Consider the following 8,488-nt stretch of genomic DNA (forward strand, 5'->3'; position numbering starts at 1 on the left):
TTACCTAGGTTAATGTTAGGCAAAGATTTATGGTTAAACGATAAAGTAAACAGGTCATGCCTCATGCTTAAAGTCACTGATGACTTTTTTAGGTATTTAACATAGACGATGAGTGCCTAAATATAACCATAAGAATGTTAATCATGCTCAAGTTGTCCTTTCTCGCCATTTAGTCTCTAGTGATTTCTATTGTGCAGAGACGGTGTTTTACGAGTGAATGTCATATAGAAAACAACGTCAGGTGACATAATATATCGAGCGACAAGTCCGCCTATGGAGGTGGTTGGGGTGGATTGTTGCCTAAACCTAACCAAACCTCGACCGTTTCGCAGCGTTAACCGTGTGTTTATTATTGTAACCATGACGAAGGAGGTCACCTGACTATGACGATGAAGGTCACCTGACTATCGGTCACCTGACTTCGTCCTTTCCTGCATGTGCAAAACTCAAACTTAGAAGTGACGTGCCATCCTATGAGATCATGTTGGGAAAACAGATCAAATATTTTGTCAGTGAACATTTTGCTAATACATTCATTCATGCATTTTGTGACTGGTCAGATATGTTAATTTATAATATTTCTTCAATATGTTAACAGAAAACAGGTGGCATGACGTTTCTTAGAAGACGTAGATAGAGTTGTTTTTAATGTTGTAGCTGTTGAGGTGGAACCAAATACTTAGAAGTACAAAGCACTATAACACGGAAATACTTAAAGTAGGCCTACAAACACCACAAACTTGTACATAAGTTCAGTAATTGAGTAAATGCCCTTTGTTACCTTTGTGTGACATACAACATTCTCACTCTCGTCCTCTTCTTGGCTTCCTTTACTCTGTTTTGATTGATAGATTCTGTTTTGTACATTGAGACATGCACACATCCTTCAACTTTGTTTCTTCTTACCTGTTTCTTGCACACACATAAAGTACACAAAGGTACAAAGAGACACACAGACGTAAGAACATCTACCACCAAAACACATCCGTACCACCTTCTCTTTATCACTTGTTAAAATAAACACGTCACTACACATGCATGGACTCATAAAGGCAGTAATCTGTCATTCTCCATCAGGGGATGAATAATACACCAGTCTGTCACCAATCCAATAAGCACACACTGCCCTGAGCCGCTGGTAAATGCACAACATGGTGAAACACAAAAACTCACTCCCAGACACACACAGGAAACCACACAAATAGCCACAAATAACACCCCCGCACATGCCCAGACACACACACACACACACACACACACACTGAGCTGTGATTGATGTGTTGGAGCTCTGTTCACATGTGAAGCCATGGAGGCATTATTAGAAAATTAATGATAGAGGACTTTCACCCCTTAGAGAGGTAGAGAGTGCAACACACACACACACACACACACACACACAGGAAAAGAGAGGCATTATTAGAAACCTCATAATAACAGACCTGGCTTACATAATGACTTATTTTTTCTTTGTTTTCATAATGTGACATTTTTCAATACAAAATATCACAGACCACCAAAAACACTTTTTCAGTTCAATTCAATAGGATTTACTGGAATGACATTTGACATGTGCCAAAGCACAATTCCAATTATGATAGACAATGAATGAAAGAAATTAAATGAACAAAAATAATGTGATTAACAATATTAGTTAATAGAACAAAATAGACAACGGCCCCTGAATTGAGACACTAAATATCTCACTAAATGAGATAAAATGTTACAAAGAGAACAAAGGCAACTATTACAGCAAATAGTCACTGTCAGTTGGTAACAGTCACCTTTTCAAAAAAATCAGCATTGTATGCAGATTGACCAGATTTAGTTAATCAGGAATGAGTTTTAAAGAGCTTCCTATAACAAGTCTGTAATCATACAGAATGGAAAAATTGTGTCCAACCTGACTCACCTCTGCTCTGAATTCTTCTAGCATAATATTCATGGTTCCTCAATTGCAACGAGCATTCTGTTATACCTATACCATACATACATTACTTAACACCGAGAGGTGTTTTGGATATAAGGGTTGTGCAATAAATCTTCAAAGCCACCTGCGAATGTACAGTATACAGGCTGCATTGTGTCAGTTTAGCCAAGTAGGACATGTTCCTGGATCAACATCCCACAATGCGTTCCTGAACCAACATTGTGATCAACCAATCACAGCCCTCTGATATCATCAGTGCTTCTTTCAAAATTCCTTTGTGCTTCTTCAGAGGTAAGCTAAGTTTTCCAAATTGAAGTTGGTACAATTGAACAAAATCCTCAGTAAAACTGAACAAAATCCTTAACTGCATGTCTTTAAGTCATTAATATTTAATCTTTACAGTCTAGGACCTACCTAGAGCTGTAGCTATATGAGCTACTGCAGGGTTAGTGAGTTAGCTTGCTAACTAGGTAGATCTTAACTAACTTAGTGTGCTCTCTGTAAGCCGGTGTCTGTACCTGGCCAAAGATCATCTGTAAGAGAAAGAGAAAGTAGGCTACATTTCTTACAGTATCAACATTTGATACCTTTTGCTGCTCCGCTTATTTTTAGGTTAGCCACTACTTGTGAACATGTGTTAGACTACCAGTAGTGTTTCTGTATCTCAGCCAGCAAAAGGTGAAATATGTGTGTATATATATATATATATATATATATATATATATACATATACATATATATATATATATATATATATATATATATATATATACATATACATATATATGTATATATATATATATATATATATATATATATATATATATATATATATATATATATATATATATATATATATATGTATATATATATATATGTATATATATATATATATGTGTATATATATATATATATATATATATATATATATATATATATATATATATATATATATATATATATATATATATATATATATATATATATATATGTATATATATGTGTATATATATATATATATAATAAATGTCAAAAGAAACTAATCCTTTTGCATCCATCGATCCCATGCTTGACAGGTTTTCATACAACAACAGTGAAATTGTGTTTCTGTAAATGATGTTCCTGTTGAACTCACTGAAACTAACTGTAAGTTCAGACAGAATGTGAGGTGAATTTTACAGGCAGCAAAATTGCATTCAAAGTCAATGGAAAGACATGATTTGACACGAGTTTGCCCGAGGTGGCATGGATTGACGCATGAGTTCAAAATTTTTCAACTTGAGCAAAACTTAGAGCACATATTCCTGGGCATTGTGAATCTCCGTCATAGACGTAGAAAGACTGGAGGGAAATAAGAGAAAGAAGTTGAGTTTTTGGTTCTGAGATCAGTCAGAGGCTGAGCTGAACACAAACACACAGGCACACTGCCACAGACATGGTCTGTGTGTCCGTTGCTAGCTAGCTTATAGCTAATGTCTATGCAGTTAGTATAATAGCTGTTTGGGTCAAATTAACACAGACAGCACAAATGGCCCAGTGGTCAAATTCATGCATATAATGGCGAACCAACGCTTTGCTTTCTGTCTGAACACACCTTAGCACTGCAAGGGACAGACAGCGGTGGAATTCCCACTGGGGCTATGCATGCCCTAAAGTATGATTTCATGTAACACTGCACACAGAGTGAGAGGTTGCTCAGAGGGCAGATCGGGTTTGATCCAACACATATTGACAGGTATGTGTGGGCATGAGCCTTTGCAGTGAGGTAAAGTTGGCTGTGTGGGTGAGAACAGGGAGTACAAAACACAGGCATTCTGCGGCTGGTGCCAGCAACACCCCTTGCAACACACACACACACACACACACACACACACTTGTGCCGCCTACCAAGATGAAAGCGTTGGCTCTGTGGCAGACCACTCTGTGGCTCCCTTAGAGGGCTATTGTTGCTATTTATAGGATAAGGAGTCAGCAGGAGGCATGCCAGTGTGTACTGTACAGTATGTAATTTTAGTGTTTGTGTACACACACATATGGCAGGTGTTTATGTTTGCTTATGTTCCAAATCTTAAAGGAATGTGTGTATGAGTGCCTCCTTAAGGTTTTCAATAAGACCTGCTACATCCACACTGTGGCTGGATCTTCATAACTCAACATACACACACACACACACACACACACACACACACACACACACACACACACACACACACACACACAATCCACTGAGGGGGGAAAACCGCAGCCTTGGATAGTTTAAGAGTCTTAATGTCAGCAACCACCTCTAAAAGCACAAGTGTTTGTGGCTGAGCAGCTGCTTTAGATAAGCCAAAGGCTACTGAACGGAAAGACTGATATCATCATAACAGAATGTGCTTGCTGTAATGGTGACTGATGAAATATTTTACAAATGAATAAGAGGGATGAAAAATAAACAAAAAGAAGCAGGCAAGGAAGACATTGATGATAAAATGTTTCATAAGAGAAGCAAGCAATGAAGGAATGAAGGAAGGAAGATGAGATGTTTGAGATGATTGAGAGAAGCAGGGGGTGGGAGAAATATTGAATAAAGTAAAGGGGTTAATGGAGGAAAGAAAGAAAAGAGCTAATAAAAATGGGAGGAAGAAAAATAAATGATGAAAAGAAACAGTCGGGATGGATAAAAAGCAGAGACTGGGAAATACAACACGTTAAACAAGTTAATTGTACAAAACAAACTAGTTTTTCAGGTGAGCCTTGCAGCTTGAGTGTAACTTTTTAGTTTGGCAAAAAATCAGGGACAGTTGCCAGCACCTGGCAAACAGCCAAACAAATGAAAACCCAGAAATGAGAGTGCAATAAACCTTATACTGTGATTAGATTTGCAACAGTCTTATTTGTACTGGTGTAGTGAGAAAAAAAAAAGCTTTTGTCTGATGAAATGTAATTTGATTTAGCAGCATGCAGCCAGTGAGTTCGGGACATTAGGAGAGTAGGGTGCTCGAAGCTGCCAAGACCATGAACAGCTCTCTCACCCAGACGCCCACCCAGGTGGGGAAAGATGAAAAAAAAAAAAACATGTAATGGATTTTATACAGTCAGTAAAGGAGACATTTTGCACTTAGCTTACTTTATGTTTTCTACAAATTGAAAAATAAGATTCAGTAAGAGGCTGCACAGCATGCAAATTAAATTTGTAGCTCATTATTTTAAAAATGCTTTTCAGTCCCATCCCCTCTCTGCTGATATCGGTGCTACTTTGTACGCTCAAAATGATATTCAAATAGTTTATCAAGTTGTGGTAATTAGCTGGGAGCAGAGAAAGCAACGGGAAAAATGTGGAACAGGTGCAAAGATGGAGTAAAATCCTCAGTCAGAAAGGGAGAAAAATTGAACATATATTTAACCAAATTGTTTGCTACATAAATAATTATTCTTTTATATTATAATATTCTATTATAATTTGGAAGGCTGGAATTCTGAAAAAGAAAAAGTTCCAAACAAGCGAGGTAGGTAGGGAAGGAAGGGAGGAAGGTAAGAAAGAGGAAAAGAAGGAATTGTGCTGATGCATCAATTTGGTTCTAGTTACTGTGTCTCAGCTGAAGGCGGTATACAGTATTTTATCTGCATAGGTAGAAATAAAGCAGATAACCAAATCAACTGGCTTCTGCAAACCTAACAGTGTGAGTTTGCTCACACACATGAATGTTAGTACACAAACTCACACAGAGTTTTTGAGTTTTTACTTATTAGATTTGGTATATGGGGGTTGTTGTTGGTGTGTTGACACCCATTATGCAAATGTAATATTTGTAGTTGACATTATATTAGAAGTAATGGTTCACAATAGAGTAGCTCAATAGTTAATGCTATTGCTAGCAGCGAGAAGACTCTGTATCCACTGGCTTTCTGGGGCCTTTCTGTTGGAGTTGCACATACATACACTCAAACATTGTAGTGTCTTCTACAGCTTTAACAGCACATAATGTGTTCACCTAGCTGTCAGTGCTGCTGCTGAGTATTACTGCCTTCCAATAAGTACCAGACTTACCACATTTATAAAGGGCTGCCTGCTGGCTTATGTGGGAGCTGTGAGCATTTGGTTGTGTGCATTATAAAAGACAGAGAGGAAGGATGGAAAAAGTATAAGTGCTTGTGCTTTTTAAAAATATTTTAAAAAATTATCTTTTTATCTAAAAATATTTGTTTACATTTTTTTCTTGCAAAAAACATAAAGTCTAAAGTGCTAATTAGTCTAAAATGAATTTGTTTGAAATTATTAAACTAAGAGCTTATTACCATTTTTATTTTTATTTTTTTACCAAAGCATGTCTAATACTTTTTTATTTTATGTGTGTGTGTGTGATTTGTGCTACTAAGCAGAGAGTTAAAATCTGTGTTAGTAGGTTACACTCTCAGCATAGACCAACCACAAGAGACCTGTCTGAAGTGTGTGTTTGCATCTACAGATTAACATTCACACTGGCATGCTCAAGCCTGTATGAGCCTGTGTTAAACTGCATTCAGGATCTGGAAAGATGAGATCTGGAGCACACGAAACCTAAATTTCGACATAAACCACCTTCTCACCAGAGTAAGAAGAGACAGTGGTGGGGCAGATGTTTAAAATGCCTGTGCCCAGCTAATAGCCATCTCTCATAGAAGGGGCAGGTTCTGGGCGTTGCTTACTCCACTGATGCAAAGGAGGTTTTGCACCCACGCACAGGGAAGAAATTCAAAATCCAGTCGTTTATAAACTGCAGTAGCACTCTATACGTGTTCTCTATATACTGAAATGTCATTGCGGTCTGGTGTATGTCGGCCAAACTAATCAAGCTCTAAAACGGAGGATTGCAGAACATATAACTATTTGCACTAAAAATCTTGAGTATGCAATGGCACATCATTATGTGAATTTGAATCATGGATCAGCCTCTTTCCTGAAATACTGAGAAAATGTCCTCATCCCCTAGGGGAGGAGATATTGTAACCAAACTGTTACACAGAGAAAGCTACTGGATTTATACATATATTTATACTCATACAACAGAATTGAACCATATGGATTAAACAGGGAAATTAATTTATCTAGTTTTCTGTGAATGTTCTTAGAAATTAATATTGTGTGTTTTATGATTGTTCTATGTTGTTTCCTAAAAAGTTTGATAGTTTCTATGCTATTTTTATGATATGTATTTATATATGCATTGACAATACGGTATTGGCTAGACGTAAGCCATGCCCAGAACCTGTCCATCCTATGAGAGATGGCTATTAGCTGGGCGCAGGTATTTTAAACGTCCACATCATCACTGCCTCCCACTTTGATGAAGACATGCTTTATGTTGAAACTCAGTTGTTGCACCTTATTAAAAGCTCTCACTATAACTATGTACTCCAGATCTCATCTGTCCAGATCCTGCCTCAGTGGTCCTGTCTGTTGAGGAACCAGTTTGAGCTTGAAGTTGGCTGATGCACAGAGACTCCTTCACCCTTAAACTGCATTCACTTAGTGTGTGTGGCGAAATGTTGATGCTCCTGTTCATGTATGCATGCACAACTGTGTGTTTTTATGTCAGAGGAAGCGTGAGAACCGGGTCAGAGTAACAGTGCGATGAAGAAGCGATGAATAAATGAGGGCGGGAGTGATGAGAACAAGAAGAAAGAGGTAAAGAAATGCTGATGCAGAGAAATCACTGATAATGGCTCTCTAAGCTAATTAGAGGGCTAAAACCAAACTAGTATTTTACTGTATACAGTTACAGACAATTAAGAAGCATTGCAAAGTGGGGCAGATGGTCTGGGATGTGGGACCATCTATAGTGAAGCTATTTGGGCCATGGAAAGAAAAGAAAAATCACTTCATTTACACTACACTGGAATTCTTCTTACTGTGGTTTCACATAAGCTTCTGCCTTCCAGCCTACTTCTTAAATGTGTTGATTCATAATTTGCATGCACATAGACACACACACACACACACACACACACACACACACACACACACACACACACACACACACACACACTCAGTGAGCTAGTTATCCCAAAATGTCATCATTTTTGTTCCATCATTACTCTCACTTTCTTACTGAAAAGATAAATTAGCTGAGTGGGCGACTAATTTCCTATTGTGATCTTCCAGCTAATCTCCACCAGACCGGGTGCTTTGGTTTGTGTGTTTTCGTGGGTACGTGTTAATTAGGTGCAAGCTTTCACGGCTCAATTAAATGAAGAGAATCTTTAATCCTTCATGCTTCGGCCTCTCGTGGGTGCAAACGCCAGAACACCCCTGAGACAGACAGAGAGAGAGAGTGAGATGGAGTGAATGTAAGAGAGAGGGTGATGGCGAAAAGTGAAAATGAAGGAAAGGAAGCATAGAAAGTGGGAGAGATGGCGGGAAAGAGGAAAAGGTCACAACAAAGTAAAATAAGGACCAGGCTCATATGGGGTTGTATTGTAAAATGGGTTTATGGTTAAGTTTTGAATTTGTAAAAAAAATGTTTAAAAAGAAAATCCTTAATTCACAAATCTGGGCAAAAATCTAATGTTAAAAGTGTAATTTGCAATGCAAATGCTCAC

Source organism: Siniperca chuatsi, linkage group LG12, assembly GCF_020085105.1.
Source record: "Siniperca chuatsi isolate FFG_IHB_CAS linkage group LG12, ASM2008510v1, whole genome shotgun sequence".
Classification (NCBI taxonomy): domain Eukaryota; kingdom Metazoa; phylum Chordata; class Actinopteri; order Centrarchiformes; family Sinipercidae; genus Siniperca; species Siniperca chuatsi.